This window comes from Apteryx mantelli, unplaced genomic scaffold, assembly GCF_036417845.1.
Source record: "Apteryx mantelli isolate bAptMan1 unplaced genomic scaffold, bAptMan1.hap1 HAP1_SCAFFOLD_20, whole genome shotgun sequence".
Taxonomy (NCBI): Eukaryota; Metazoa; Chordata; class Aves; order Apterygiformes; family Apterygidae; genus Apteryx; species Apteryx mantelli.
The window spans coordinates 2,210,114-2,224,092 of record NW_027118553.1 but is presented as its reverse complement, the minus strand read 5'-3'; positions in this window follow the sequence as shown (position 1 = coordinate 2,224,092).

The following is a 13,979-nucleotide window of genomic DNA, read 5'->3' as shown; positions in this document are numbered from 1 at the left end:
ATCCTTTGGGTGTTTCGTTTTCATTGTGCTGTCCTATGTGCAGATCTTCACTGCTGTGCTGAGGATCCCCTCTGATCAGGGACGACACAAAGCCTTTTCCATGTGCCTGCCTCACCTGGCTGTGGTCTCCCTGTTTGTCACGACTGCAATGTTTGTCTACCTGAAGCCCCCCTCCCTCTCCTCCCCAGCTCTGGATCTGGTGGTGGCTGTTCTGTATGCAGTGGTGCCTCCAGCAATGAACCCCCTCATCTACAGCATGAGGAACAAGGAGCTCAAGGATGCGCTGAGGAAACTGGTTCAGTAGGTACAATGTCAGCACCAATAACTCTCCCATGTGCATCTGCTTCTCATTCCCAGGGTATTTGGCAACATAGCTATGTGTTGCTCATGTCTTTTTTTTTCTAACTTTCCTCTGTTACATTCTCCTAAAAGAAATAAATATCTTGCTTTGTGCCACTTGTCCTCAGGAATCTCTCATTTGAATCTGATCGAGAGACCGTGTTGAAGCAGGAAGCCAGGCTTCCGCCTTCATCAGCAGAGATGGGAGAACCTCCGAGCCTGCTAGTCTGAGCTCCTTGGATGCCTTCAGTGCAATGAGGAGAGTTTCCCTTTGCAGTGTGTCTTTTGGTGCAGACACCAAGGGAGCTCAGGGGTGCAGAGTCAGGCTCCAGCGAGTACAGGTGTGGCCAGACCATGGGTCCTGTGTCCATTAGGAGAGCTCAGCTCTTGTGGCCACTGTCAGGGTATGATGTCACACCCCTCTCCTGTGAGGGTGGCAGCTGGCTGTCACCATGGACTGGTCCCTTCCCTCTACAGAGTTCCAACACTCCAAGCAGAGCAACAGTGGAAAGGAGGAGAGTCTGGATGAAGACTGTTGGCCTAGTGATCCCTTACCGATCAAAGATTCATCTATTGGTGACCAGTGGCAGTGGAGCTGGTGAATGGTCTCTGAATTTCCTGCCCAAAGCTGTCCTACAGGTGACAGTGCTGATGAGAGATGTCCATCCTTCTGGAGGGGAATCTGAGCTCCCAGGAAAGCTCAGGGGATCTCCAGGGACAGCGTGTGCCTGGTGTGGGCAGTGAGTGGAGCCTCACAAAGTGGGGGTGGTCCACAGTGGAGTAACCAGAAGGTAGAGCACTAAATGCAGGTATACATGGGGAAAAGAGGGCTCTGCAGTCTCAGGAAAGGCAATGGGGAGCCAGGAGGTGCAGGGAAGGGGCACTGGAGAGTGATTGCTGCACCCTCAGGGAAGAATCACAGGCTGGAGCCTTGCCTGAGTTATGCTGTGGACATGCCTGTGCCTGGCCCTGCACCTCCCACATCTGGACCTGTCCCTGTCCCCATCCTGCTGACCTGACTCCCCGTCTCGACCTCAAACTGGACTCCACACTACAGTCAAGAAAGCCTTAGAAAGGGATGCTGGGACCCGAGCAGCACCCAGAGAAGGTTTTAGGTGCAAAAGATGACCATATATCCACAGCAACACTTGCCTGACAGCCAAAGGTGAAAGGAGAGCTTCAGATCTGGACACCTACTCAGCTAACGCTGCATGTAGAATCTTAGCTGGACGAAAAAGTGAGGGCAGCCACTTGGGTCAGATTTTATGATGCACAGTTAGGAGAGGCAGCTCCAGCTTTCTCGAGGGCTGTGCTGGAACCTTTCAGGAGGGGGCTGAGGTGAGTCTGACACCACCAGGGTGAGTGGGGAGAGGGCAGCTCCCCTCTGCCACGCTGGGTCTGGGTCTGAGGCTGGGTCTCGGCACAGCTTTTCCCTGGGGAGCTCCCTGAGGAGCTGCTCCAGGTGATCCTCCACCTCTGCCCTGGCAGCAGCACCAGCACTCAGGGTGCCAGGTGGGAAGTACACAAGGGTGGAAGGGGGATGGGCTGCCTAGCGGGAGCATTGAGACGTTGTCTGTGCACGCAGGGATGGAGTGAGGAAAGGCAGAGCTCAGCTGGAGCTGGCACCAGAGACCTTGGACATGAAACAAGCTGGGGTATTAAATATCTTATTTGCCTCAGCTTTCCAGGGGAAGCTCTGCCTGAGGCCTCCCAGTTACGGGGGTGTTAGCAGACAGCCGTGCTGTGGGATGTGCTGGGGTGTGGTGCAGAAGAGAGGCCGTGCAAGGCTGGCCTTTTCTCCTGTGTCCGGATACAGAGACCTGGAGGAGGATGGAGCTGGCCATGGAGCACCCCACAGCTGGGGTGAGCAGCCAGTGCTGGAAAGGGGTGAGGTGAGGAGCTGGTCTGGGACAATGGCCATGGGGCAGCTTCCCCAGTGTGTCCATGCAACACAGGGAACAACCTGGGCTCTTCTCTCCTGCACCCTCCATGTCCTGGTGCCTTTCCCAGGAGACCTGCATTTGCCCTGCAAGTACACAGCCATGTGCTCCCACACTGCCGTTCACACCGAGTAGCTGAATGGCAGCATTTTTCCTCTCCCACGGCCATGTGTGCCTGTGCCAGGCTCAGGTATTTGGTGTGCATCTTCCAGGGGAAGGTAGCAGGTGGGGGAGGCTGCAAGAGATTTTGAGGATCCAAAGCAGTGGGTTCTGGAGTTGAGGGGATTATCTGCACCTGAGGAGGACCTCAGTGAGGCCATCATTTATAAATACCATCTGACGAGCGAGTAAAGAGTTAACAGGACTGAAGAAGTTTGCCAGCTGATATGTGCAAGGCTGTGGAATAGAAGAGTTAACAAGGTTAAAGAAGTCTACCACCTGATAAGGCTGTGGAATCGAAACTGCACGGACCCCCAGGGAGGGAAGAAACAATACGGAGGTATTGTGGTCTTGCCTCGCTAGCAGGGTCCTCCCAAGCAGACAAACACACAGTCCTGTGATTGAGAAACTTGCAAAAGGTCAGGAAAAGCAGTGTTTGCCCAGAGCCCCAGCCATGTAAAGAGAGACTTGGCAGCTAAGAGAGTTTGAGCAGGGACGGGAACGTGACCTGAGCATCCTCTCCGGCTGGACCATGAGTATTTCCCCCCCCTCCCCTTTTCCTGGGATGCTGGGTTAAGATAACTCCTCGAGGTTGAGAGTCCTCTCACTAGGAGAGTGAACAAGCTAGCTTTCAAGTCGGGATAAGCAGTGCTTCCAATTAATAACGCAGTAATTGATGGTTTGGAGTTCTCCTTTCTAAATTAGTAATCACATTATTTTAATGGATGTTACTAATCCAAGAGCTTGCATGAGGAAATAAACATATTTTTAATTATGTTACTGTCTCAGTCATTACTATCGAACCTTCATAGTGTGACAGTGCTGTCCTACGTGCAGATCTTCATAGTTGTGCTGAGGATCCCCTCTGAGCAGAGCCGGCACAAAGCCTTTTCCATGTGCCTGCCTCACCTGGCCATGGTCTCCCTGTTCATCAGCACTGCATTTTTTGCTTACCTGAAGCCCCCCTCCCTCTCCTCCCCAGCTGTGGATCTGGTGCTGGCTTTTCTGTACGCAGTGGTGCCTCCAGCAGTGAACCCCATCATCTACAGCATGAGGAACAAGGAGCTCCAGGAGGCAGTGAGGAAGCTGATTCAGCTGGTACTAGTTCAGCAGCAATGAGCTGCCCATCTCTCCTCACAAGCAATTTTCAGTTTACCATCTCCAGCAATTCTCATGCATTGTGCATTTTGTCTGTGATAGTCTTGTTTGTACACAAATGTTTGAATTCCTCCCACTTCTCCAGAGGCACAAAGCCCATCCGTCTGACCCAGGGGCCTTCTGCAAAGCTGCTGATCACTGTGTCAGCGCTGGCCTCCCAAGTAGCACCACTGTAATAAAAGGGGATCTCCTTAGTACTGTGCCTGAAGGTTGGGCTCTTCTTCCCAAGCTGGAGCCAAGAATGTGCTCAGGCAATTGTCCCCAAAAAGGCCCTGTTGCCGTGCCTGCGTTTTCCATGGGCTAAGGGGCATCAGCTGTTTTGGGTGATGTGTGAGGGAATGAGGGCTGGATTCATTTGTCACTTGTGTGTGCCCAGTGCCCCTGGAGAGGGTGAGTGGTCAAGAGGTCTGTGCCAGGGACTGTCCCACCTATTAGAGGGCTGGTGATGGATACCCATCCTTCCGGAAGGGAGTATGGAGCCACCAGAATTTCACAGGGGATCTCCAGGGACAGCACATTCCTGGGATGGGCACTGAGTGGAGACTCCCCAAACCAAGTGGAGTCACCCAAAGCAAAGGGCTAAACCAAAGAATGCACCAAATCAGGGCTCTGCAATCTCAGGAGAGGCAGTGGGCTCGGTCTATGACACCCCTGAGCCCTTGGAAATGCCCTGTGATTGCTCCAAGCATCCTCCACAGCCACAGACCCTGGGGAGGGTGTTGTCAGGTGCAATGATGGTGGTGCAGCTGGGCCTGCCCTGACCAGCACGGCCAGTGCAGAGTCACCCCAAAGCCCACTCGCCCTGCAGAGCAGCACCGCCAGCCCGGGACCCTGTGGAGAGCACAGGGGAGGGTTGCAGGAATGGCCATCGAGGCCAACATGGACACACTGATCTGGGGAAAGGCCCTCTGGGGAGCAGGGACATCTGCAGAGAAGAGCAAAGGAGCAACTGTGTGCTTGTGGGGAGGAATAAATGAAAACCTGTTTCTGTGTGTGTCAGCTCGGGGCAGGCTGCTCTGTCACTGGAGCTGCCTGAGGAGCCCCGGGGCCAGGACTCGTGTTCTGTCCTGGGCAGAGGGGCTGCCCAGAGGGGCTGCAGGCAGCCAGGGTTAAGGATCTCCTGGTCGTGAGAGCAGTGGAGACATGGAGTGAGTGGCCTGCATTTCCTTGTGCCATTGCTGGCCCCCAGCCCCCCCCCCGGGGGCTGATGGGGAGGCTGAGACCCCTCTCTGCCCCCCAGGACCTGCTGTGCCCTTCAGAGGTGCTGGGGCTGTGGGGTGAGTGCCCAGAGGAGGCTGTGGGGTGCAGCCCCCTTCAGCAGGCACTGCTGTGGGGCCATCCCAGCGTGGGCTGCTCTTTTGGGTGGTCTGGGGAGAGGGCAGGGGAGGTGGGGAGAGCTGGGGAAGGTCTGGGCTGGGCTGGAAAGGGCCCGGGAAAGGAAAAATGTCAGCAGGCAGCTACTATGTGTGAACGGCAGTGTGGGAGCACTTGGCCGTGTGCTTGCAGGGCAAATGCAGGTCTCCTGGGAAAGGCACCAGGACATGGAGGGTGCAGGAGAGAAGAGCCCAGGTTGTTCCCTGTGTTGCATGGACACACTGGGGAAGCTGCCCCAGGGCCATCATCCCATACCAGCCCCTCACATCACCCCTTTCCAGCACTGGCTGCTCACCCCAGCTGTGGGGTGCTCCATGGCCAGCTCCGTCCTCCTGCAGGTCTCCATATCCAGACACAGGAGAAAAGACCAGCCTTGCACGGTCTCTCTTCTGCACCACACCCCAGCACATCCCACAGCACGGCTGTCTGCTAACACCCCCGTAACTGGGAGGCCTCAGGCAGAGCTTTCCCTGGAAAGCTGAGGCAAAGAAGACACTTAATGCCCCAGCCCTTTTCATGTCCAAGGTCTCTGGTTCCAGCTCCAGCTGAGCTCTGCCTTTCCTCACTCCATCCTTGCATGCACAAACAAGGTCTTGATGCCCCTCCTGGGCTGCCCATCCCCCTTCCACCCTTGTGCACTTCCCACCTGGCACCCTGAGTGCTGGTGCTGCTGCCAGGGCAGAGGTGAAGGATCACCCGGAGTCGTTCCTCAGGGAGCTCCCCAGGGAAAAGCTGTGCCCAGACCCAGCCTCAGACCCAGCCCCAGCGTGGCAGAGGGGAGCTGCCCTCTCCCCACCCACCCTGGCAGTGCCAGTCCCACCTCAGACCACTCCTGAAAGGCTCCGGCACAGCTCTCGAGGGAGCTGGAGCTGGCTCTCCTAACTGTCCATCCTAAAATCTGACCCAAGTGGCTGCCCTCACTTTTTTGTCCAGCTAAGACTCTGCAGGCAGTGTTAGCTGAGTAGGGGTCCAGATCTGAAGATCTCCTTACACCTTTACTTTGGCTGTCAGGCAAGCACTGTTGTGGATATATGGTCATCTTTTGCACCTAAAACCTTCTCTGGGTGCTGCTCAGGTCCCAGCATCCCTTTCTAAGGCTTTCTTGACTGTAGTGTGGAGTCCAGTTTGAGGTCGAGACGGGGAGTCAGGTCAGCAGGATGGGGACAGGGACAGGTCCAGATGTGGGAGGTGCAGGGCCAGGCACAGGCATGTCCACAGCATAACTCAGGCAAGGCTCCAGCCTGTGATTCTTCCCTGAGGGTGCAGCAATCACTCTCCAGTGACCCTTCCCTGCACCTCCTGGCCCCCCACTGCCTTTCCTGAGACTGCAGAGCCCTCCTTTCACCATGCATACCTGCATTTAGTGCTCTACCTTCTGGTGACTTCACTGTGGACTGTCTCTTACTTTGTGAGGCTCCACTCACTGCCCACACCAGGCACATAGTGTCCCTGGAGATCCCCTGAGCTTTCCTGGGAGCTCACATTCCCCTCCAGAAGGATGGACATCTCTCATCAGCACTGTCACCTGTGGGACAGCCTCAGGCAGGAAATTCAGAGACCGTTCACTAGCTCCGCTGACACTGGTCACCAACAAATGAACCCTGCATCCAGCCCTCAGTCCCTAACATCACATGGAGACTCTGAGCTTGTCCCCTGCATCCCATGGAGGTCACAAGCAGAGCAGCAGGCCTTTCTACCGTGCAATGTCTTTCAGCGAATTTTTGACTCCAGCTTCTGAAGAAAGGCCATTCTTCAGGCACGTAATGGAGGGGATCCCCTTTTATTATAGCAATGTTCTTGTGCAGCTCATGTCTGGCCCAAATGCACCCAATGCCTGGTCCTGCCTGAGCTCACAGGAATGCACAGGGAAGCACAAACCTTCCACCAGCACATTACAAGAGCACTGAGGCCATACACATGCATCAGAGCAAGGCAGGGCAGTGTGGAAATGAGGAGAAAAGCCCTGAGAAGAGAAAGTCCTGCTGCTGTTGGTGGACGTTTCTCCAAGAAAGTTGCAGCCCCCAAGTGAAGGCTGCAGTGAGGAAATGCCTGCTGTGGCAGTGGGGGAATGGTTCTGAGGGGCAGAGGGTTTGTTCCCACAGACTTTGTCGAAACTCTCCTCCTTTCCACTCTTGCTCTGCTTTGAGTGTTGGAACTCTGTAGAGGGAAGGGACCAGTCCATGGTGACAGCCAGCTGCCACCCTCACAGGAGAGGGGTGTGACATCATACCCTGACTGTGGCCACAGGACCTGAGCTCTCCTAATGGACACGGGACCCATGGTCTCACCCCACCTGTACTCGTCGGAGCCTGACTCTGTGCCCCTGAGCTCCCTTGGTGTCTGCACCAAAAGACACACTGCAAAGGGAAACTCTCCTCATTGCACTGAAGGCATCCAAGCAGCTCAGACTAGTGGGCTCGGAGGTTCTCCCATCTCTGCTGATGAAGGCGGAAGCCTGGCTTCCTGCTTCAACATGGTCTCTCGATCAGATTCAAATGAGAGATTCCTGAGGACAAGTAGCAGAAAGCAAGATATCAATTTCTTTTAGGAGAAAGTAACAGAGAAAAGTAAGTGAGAAAGAAAGACATGACCAACACGTAGCTATGTTGCCAAATACCCTGGGAATGAGGAGCAGATGCACATGGGAGAGTTATTGGCACTGACGTTGTACCTACTGAAGCAGTTTCCTCAGTGCATCTTTGAGCTCCTTGTTCCTCATGCTGTAGATGAGGGGGTTCACTGCTGGAGGCACCACTACATACAGAACAGCCAGCACCAGATCCAGAGTTGGGGAGGAGAGGGAGGGGGGCTTCAGGCAGGCAAAGATTACAGTGCTGACAAGCAGGGAGACCACAGCCAGGTGAGGCAGGCACATGGAAAAGGCTTTGTGTCGTCCCTGATCAGAGGGGATCCTCAGCACAGCAGTGAAGATCTGCACGTAGGACAGCACAATGAAAATGAAACACCCAAAAAATAAACAAACACCAATCACAAGTGCCCAAACCACCTTGAGGTAGGATTCTGAGCAGGAGAGCTTGAGGATCTGGGGAAGTTCACAGAAGAACTGGCCCACGACATTACCTTTGCAGAGTGGTATTGAAAATGTTTTAGCAGTGTGCAGCACAGCATTGAGAAAACCACTGCCCCAGGCAGCTGCTGCCATTTTGATACAGGCTCTGCTGCCCGTGATGGTCCCATAGTGCAGGGGCTTGCAGATGGCAACATAGCGGTCACAGGCCATAACAGTGAGGAGAGAATACTCAGCCAAAAAGAAAAAGAGAATAAGAAAGAGCTGGACAACACATCTGAAGTAGGAAATGGCCCTTGTGTCACACAGGGAATTGGCCATGGATTTGGGGACAATGACGGAGATGGTGCCAAGGTCAAGGAGGGAGAGGATGAGGAGGAAGAAGTACATGGGGGTGTGCAGGCGGTGGTCACAGGCTACGGCTGCGATGATGAGGCCGTTGCCCAGGAGGGCAGCCAGGTAGATGCCCAGGAAGAGCAAGAAGTGCAAGAGCTGCAGCTCCCGTGTGTCTGCAAATGGCAGGAGGAGGAACTCGTTGAGGGAGCTGCTGTTGGACATTTGCTCCTTTGTGGCACAGGAGAACTGTCTGAGGAAGAAGAGAAATTGACAAGTTAGGGCAGAGTTCTCTGAGCAAAAATTTCTCATAAACCCCCCTGAACACACACACGTTACTTCTCCCCATCTCAGCAGCACCATCATTGAGCTCCATGACTTGAGCTCTCTTTTGTGCTGGCTGAGTTTGCCACGAGGAGCAGAGGCCACTGCCAGTGGGCTCCAGATGAGTCAGCCCTGACCTACAGCACTGCCGACATAGCAACAGGGGTGACTACACTGTTATATTCCCAGTTCCAGTCAGATTTCATCCACTCATAATGTTGATGGCATTTTCAGCATCTTCACTCCTAGTTCCACATAATGTGGGTTCATGAAGAGTTTTAAGGTTTTTTTGGTTTTCTTTAGCTGACCCTGTCACATGGGAGGAGGATTCCTGGAGGTAGAAATCCTCAGCATTGCTGCTGCACTCAGAGTGAGCAGCTGTGATTCCAGAGAGGCAAAAGGATTCACTCTGGCTTTAGTGCAGAGGGAGCAGAGCTGGCCTGTCCATCTGCCTTGTTTCCAGCTGCCCTGTGCTCGCACCTCAGAGGTGGAGGACAGTTGCACTCATGTTACCCGAAAAAGAAAAGACACCACAGAGAGCAGAGGAATGCACTTGCAAAGTGCCCATCAGCACTCTTTCTGAGGGTAAGTGAGGCAGGTCTCAGCCCTCCCCTTCTAGCCTGCAACACATCAGGCTCCTTCCAGCTGCCCACATCCAGCCACCCACCAGCATGTCTCAGCGTGGCCTCAGTAGCTAGTTGGCTTCTTCCTGGGACACCTAGATATCACGCAGCTGCAATGGGAGAGCTGTGTCCTTGTGGAGGGCAGCTTGCAGCCCAGCCAGACACCCCAGGGAAATGGCAGAATGTCCTAAGGATGGGGTGTCCTGATGAGAGAGTTGGCTCATTCCCAGACCCCCACACTGCATTGCCCAGAGCCCCACAGGTTAGAGGGGCACTTGGGAACCTCACAGTCAAGGACACGTCTGCATGGCAGGACCCACAGGGTCAATGTCTCAACTGCATCATAAACCCCCCTGGCCAGAGAGTCCAAGGGGAAGCACAAGGGCAGCATGGACAGGTGGGAAAAATGGAGCAATTCCATGATATTTGTGGTGAGGGAGGCAGGGACAGGGAGGGACAGAGGGGCACTCAGGAGTGTCTCCTCTCCTGGATGTCCGGCTACTGAGGAAACGACTCCTGCCCTGCACCCCACAGCCTTGAGAGCAGAGGGCTGTGATGGCTGGGAGAGGAGAGGAGGCGTAGCAGTTGATGGTTTCCTCTCACACTCTGACCATGACTCTGCTGCCTGGAGCCGTCCCTGCGGGGAGCTGTTTCTCTCTCCCCATGTCTCTCCCCTCTCAGTGCTCACAGACACCATCCTACCCTCTGGGCGCTCAGCTCTGCCCTGCAGAAACCTCCTGCGTGAAGGGCTCTGCCCAGGGGCACCTCCGTGTCTGCAAGTGCTAAGGAGCAGGTGAGAGAAACCTTGCTGAGGCTGGAAAGGTGATGCTGGCTCTGTCCTTAGGCTGAGGGGTGGATGAAGGCATTTGCTGAGTCCCTCCCAGAACTGATCCTCTCTCAGTGTCACTGTTTTGGAGCCTCCGTGCCCTGTCTAAACCTGACAGATCCGATCCCATTTCACTCCACCCAAACAGAAAAGAACTGAAAGCACAGGCTCATGACAGCTCCTTCTCTTCCAGGTATCCCCTGCCTTGGCATTCCTGTTGAAAAGTCGCCTCTGGATATGTTCCCCAGCCCAGAACCACACAGCAGCCTCTCAATGGGAGAAAGTACCTGCCCAGACGGGGGTCTCTCCTTCCACCCAGAGCTTCTCCCTGCAGTGTCATGGGGAGCTCCCCGGGCAGGCAGGCTGAGTGCTGACTCTTGCAGGCAGCAGAGTCCCTGCCCCGGGCACACAGCATCCCGGGACAGGGACATTGCTGTGAATTACAGTCTATGCAGACCTGTGTGCACACCCTGGCTTCACACCCCTGCAGCCCTCCCTGGAAGAAAGGAGCAGGATGCCAGGTCCCTGTGACGGTGTGGCAGGGAATCCCTGCTCTGAAGCATCTCCTCCTCCTCCTCTGAAAAGAAGAAGCTGGGTGAATGATCCTTAAAAAACTGCCATGGGGTAGGATGGGTTTAGCAGACCCCTCCAGGAACCGCACTAGCATTGCCCTGCAGCCAGAGACTTACTGTGCAAAAGGCTGTGAAGATTTCTCCCACAAGGAGCTCTCCTCTGTCCTCCCACTCCACACTGCTTTTCACTTCTCATCTCATGTCAGCAGCAGCAGGCAGTGCCCAGAGCCCTGCCGCTCTTTGCAGAGGAGCTGCTTCTGGATGCAGCTGTCTTTGGGCTGTGCTGCCCAGTTGCCATGATTTCCCTCTGTCCCCAAGGCCTGGCCCCACTCAGGAGCAGGGGCCCAGCTGAAGGCATGAATTTCTCTCTCCCTTGTGCTCCCTCCTCCTGGGAAATGTTCCCTGAAGTAGACTAAAATAATCAGTATTATCCTTTTCTAAAGAGTGCAGAGAGACTGATTCCAACATTGCAGTTTATTTCATCAGAGGATGACTATATCTATGAAAGGTGGAAATGTCCCACTCTGGAAGCCCCGATTCTCATCTCTTAACTGGGCAGGATACCTAGAGGGGAAAAGAGGGGAGCTCAAGGACACATGTTGATTCACATCAGTCAATCTGGGCATCTCATGTCCATTTAGAAGCCCCTGGGCTGGAGTGGGATTCAGATCCCTCCCGTGAACTCCACAAACTCACAGGAGGTGAAGATAAAAGTGGGCACAACATAGAGGTGTCTGTGTGGGAGCTCCTTGTCTAAGCTCCCATTGTAATCACTGGAGATGGAGGGTGGGAGTCAGTTGCTCACACACAAACACCTGGGGACAGTTGAAGAGACAGAGGTGGCCCCAGGCATGTGCCAGTGTCTGCTTGCTCTGATGGAGTGACTATGAGATGCACATCCTCCTAGAGCATCAGCTGGGGGCCAGGTGGGAAATTTCCTTGGCCATCAGAAATGACACTAGATGCCTGCTACAAGTAGAGCCCCACTCACTAGGAAGCTGAGATAGATGTAGATACCAATGCTACAAACAGCTGTTGTAGTTCAGTGCAGACACTTGATCTAATGACATAAAATAGGCTGGCAGATCCATTTCAGATGCCTGGGGTGTCCAGCACAACCACATGTGTCTAGCAGATACAGCATGGCACCTACAGGAAAACAATGCCCCTTTGGAGTGATTATCGGGCAAGTACTGCAGGGCATCTTGGGTTTTCTACATGTGTCCAAACAAATGAATCCCAATAATGCCTTTAGGCAAAGTCCATCCCATCTACATCCATGGATGCTGCATAAATGGGAGGCACATCACAGCAACATCTCTGCTCTAGACTCTGCACTCTCAAATCCTTCTCGCTTTCCTCCTCCTGAACATCTTCTCATCCTGCCAGTTGATATGAACAGGGACTAGGCTAATGAGAACCTCAGGGTGGCTGGATCACAGGCTGCGCAGGCCCAGGGACTTCTTCACTGGCACCTTGTCCTGCCTGGAGATTGGTTCAAGAAGTCTGCCAGGGGCACAACAGTGCTGCAGAGTCAACTTGGGTCGCCAACCCCTCTCCTGCCATTACTGCACAGCCCTGCTCTGTTTCTCCTGGCCCTGGGTTCTGCAGGCTTTGCTCTTTTAGCGGGAACCTCCTTTCACCGTTACAGCATTTCACATGCTATCCACACCAGCATGTCACCACTTCCAATCAAAGCCTTTGCATATGTTGGGTCCTTCGTAACATATTTTCCTGTGACAAATCTTCGGTCAGCGCCGCAGCTGAGGTGCTGAAGCGAAAAGTTTGCGAACACATGCAGCTTGGGGTGCAGGCAGGAGCAAATGGAGATGAACAAGCTGCCTGTCACAGGAGTGCCACACGGCTGGAATAACTGAGATGTGCTGGGATCACTCACATGACTGCAGTCCTTCAATGGCAGGGTGCAAGTTCTTCAGGAGAGACCAACAGGGAAGATGAGGAGGGGCATGCCCTATGTGTGACGGGGTAGCTTGCATGTATGGAGCTCTTCCATGGCATGGACCAAGGGAGGCAGCTCTGAAGGGCAGAGGAGATCAGGAAAGCCCTCAGGTCTTTAAGGACAGCACCCGTCAAGCACAAGAATGCTCCATGACGAACAGTTTGTAAAATCAGTAGACATCTCTGGACACCAGCTTGGCTAACCAGGGAACTCCCATGTGAGCTCCGGGGCAATCAGGCAGCATACGGAAAGGGGAAGAAGGGTGAGGCTGCAAAGGAGGAATTTAGAAATATTGTCCAGCAAAGTGGGGATGGTGTTAAGGAAGCCAAAACTCCCCTGGCATAGAGACACTGCTTCAGTGACAGTAAAGGAATAAAAAGGGAAATCAGGGCTCACTGCTGAATGGGGCAGGGATTCTAGCAAAAGTGGAGGTAGCTACGTCTGGGGAAGTCAAGTCCTTCCTGGCTTCCGTCTTCACCCACAAGGTCTCCTCAGATGTGACTAGAGTCAGGACTCCTGAGGAGGAAACCAACCCGCAGTGCCCACGTCTCTAGAAATGAACCCATAGAAGTCTATGGGACTGGATGGCTGGCATCCATGGACATGGAGAGCTGGCTGCTGTGACAGTAAGCCTGCTCTCTGTCATCTCTGAAAGGTTGTGGAGATCAGGGGAGGTCCCAATGAGCAGAAGAAAGAATATGCTGTGCCTATCTTCAAAAAAGGCCACAAGGACAAAGCAAGGAGCTGCAGACCTTTCAGCTTCACTTTGGTGAGGAGAGTGTCATGGAGCCAGTCCTCTCTGATCACCTTTCTGGGCACATGAAGAAGGTGCCTGGGAACAGTCAGCATGGATTTACTGAAGGTAAATGATTCCTGACCCCCATGATTGCCTTCTGTGATGAAAGACCTGTACTTGTGGAGGAGAGGAGAGTAGTGGATATGCAGTAGACATCCAGATGGGCAGAAAGCTGGTTGGATGATCAAGCTCAGAGGGGTTTCATGAATGGGTTGTGCCAGGGAAAGGTGGGGTATGAAGGGGTCTACCCCACATCCTGTCCTCTTTGAAAGGCTCCTCAGCAGGGCAGAACAACACGTGCCTCAGGACAGGCAGAGATCTGACCGGCAGAGGAGTGACCCTGAGGAGAAGGCCCTGGACATTATGAGGGATGCCATATGAGCCAGTGGTGCATGCTCACCACAAATGAGGCCACCTGCATACAGTACTGCATTAGGAAGAGCATGGCCACCAGGCAAGGGCAGTTCTTATACCCCTCCACTCAGCAGTGATGTGGCCGCATCTGGAACAGTGTGACCCAGTGTGGTACGCCCAGTGCTGGAGGAAG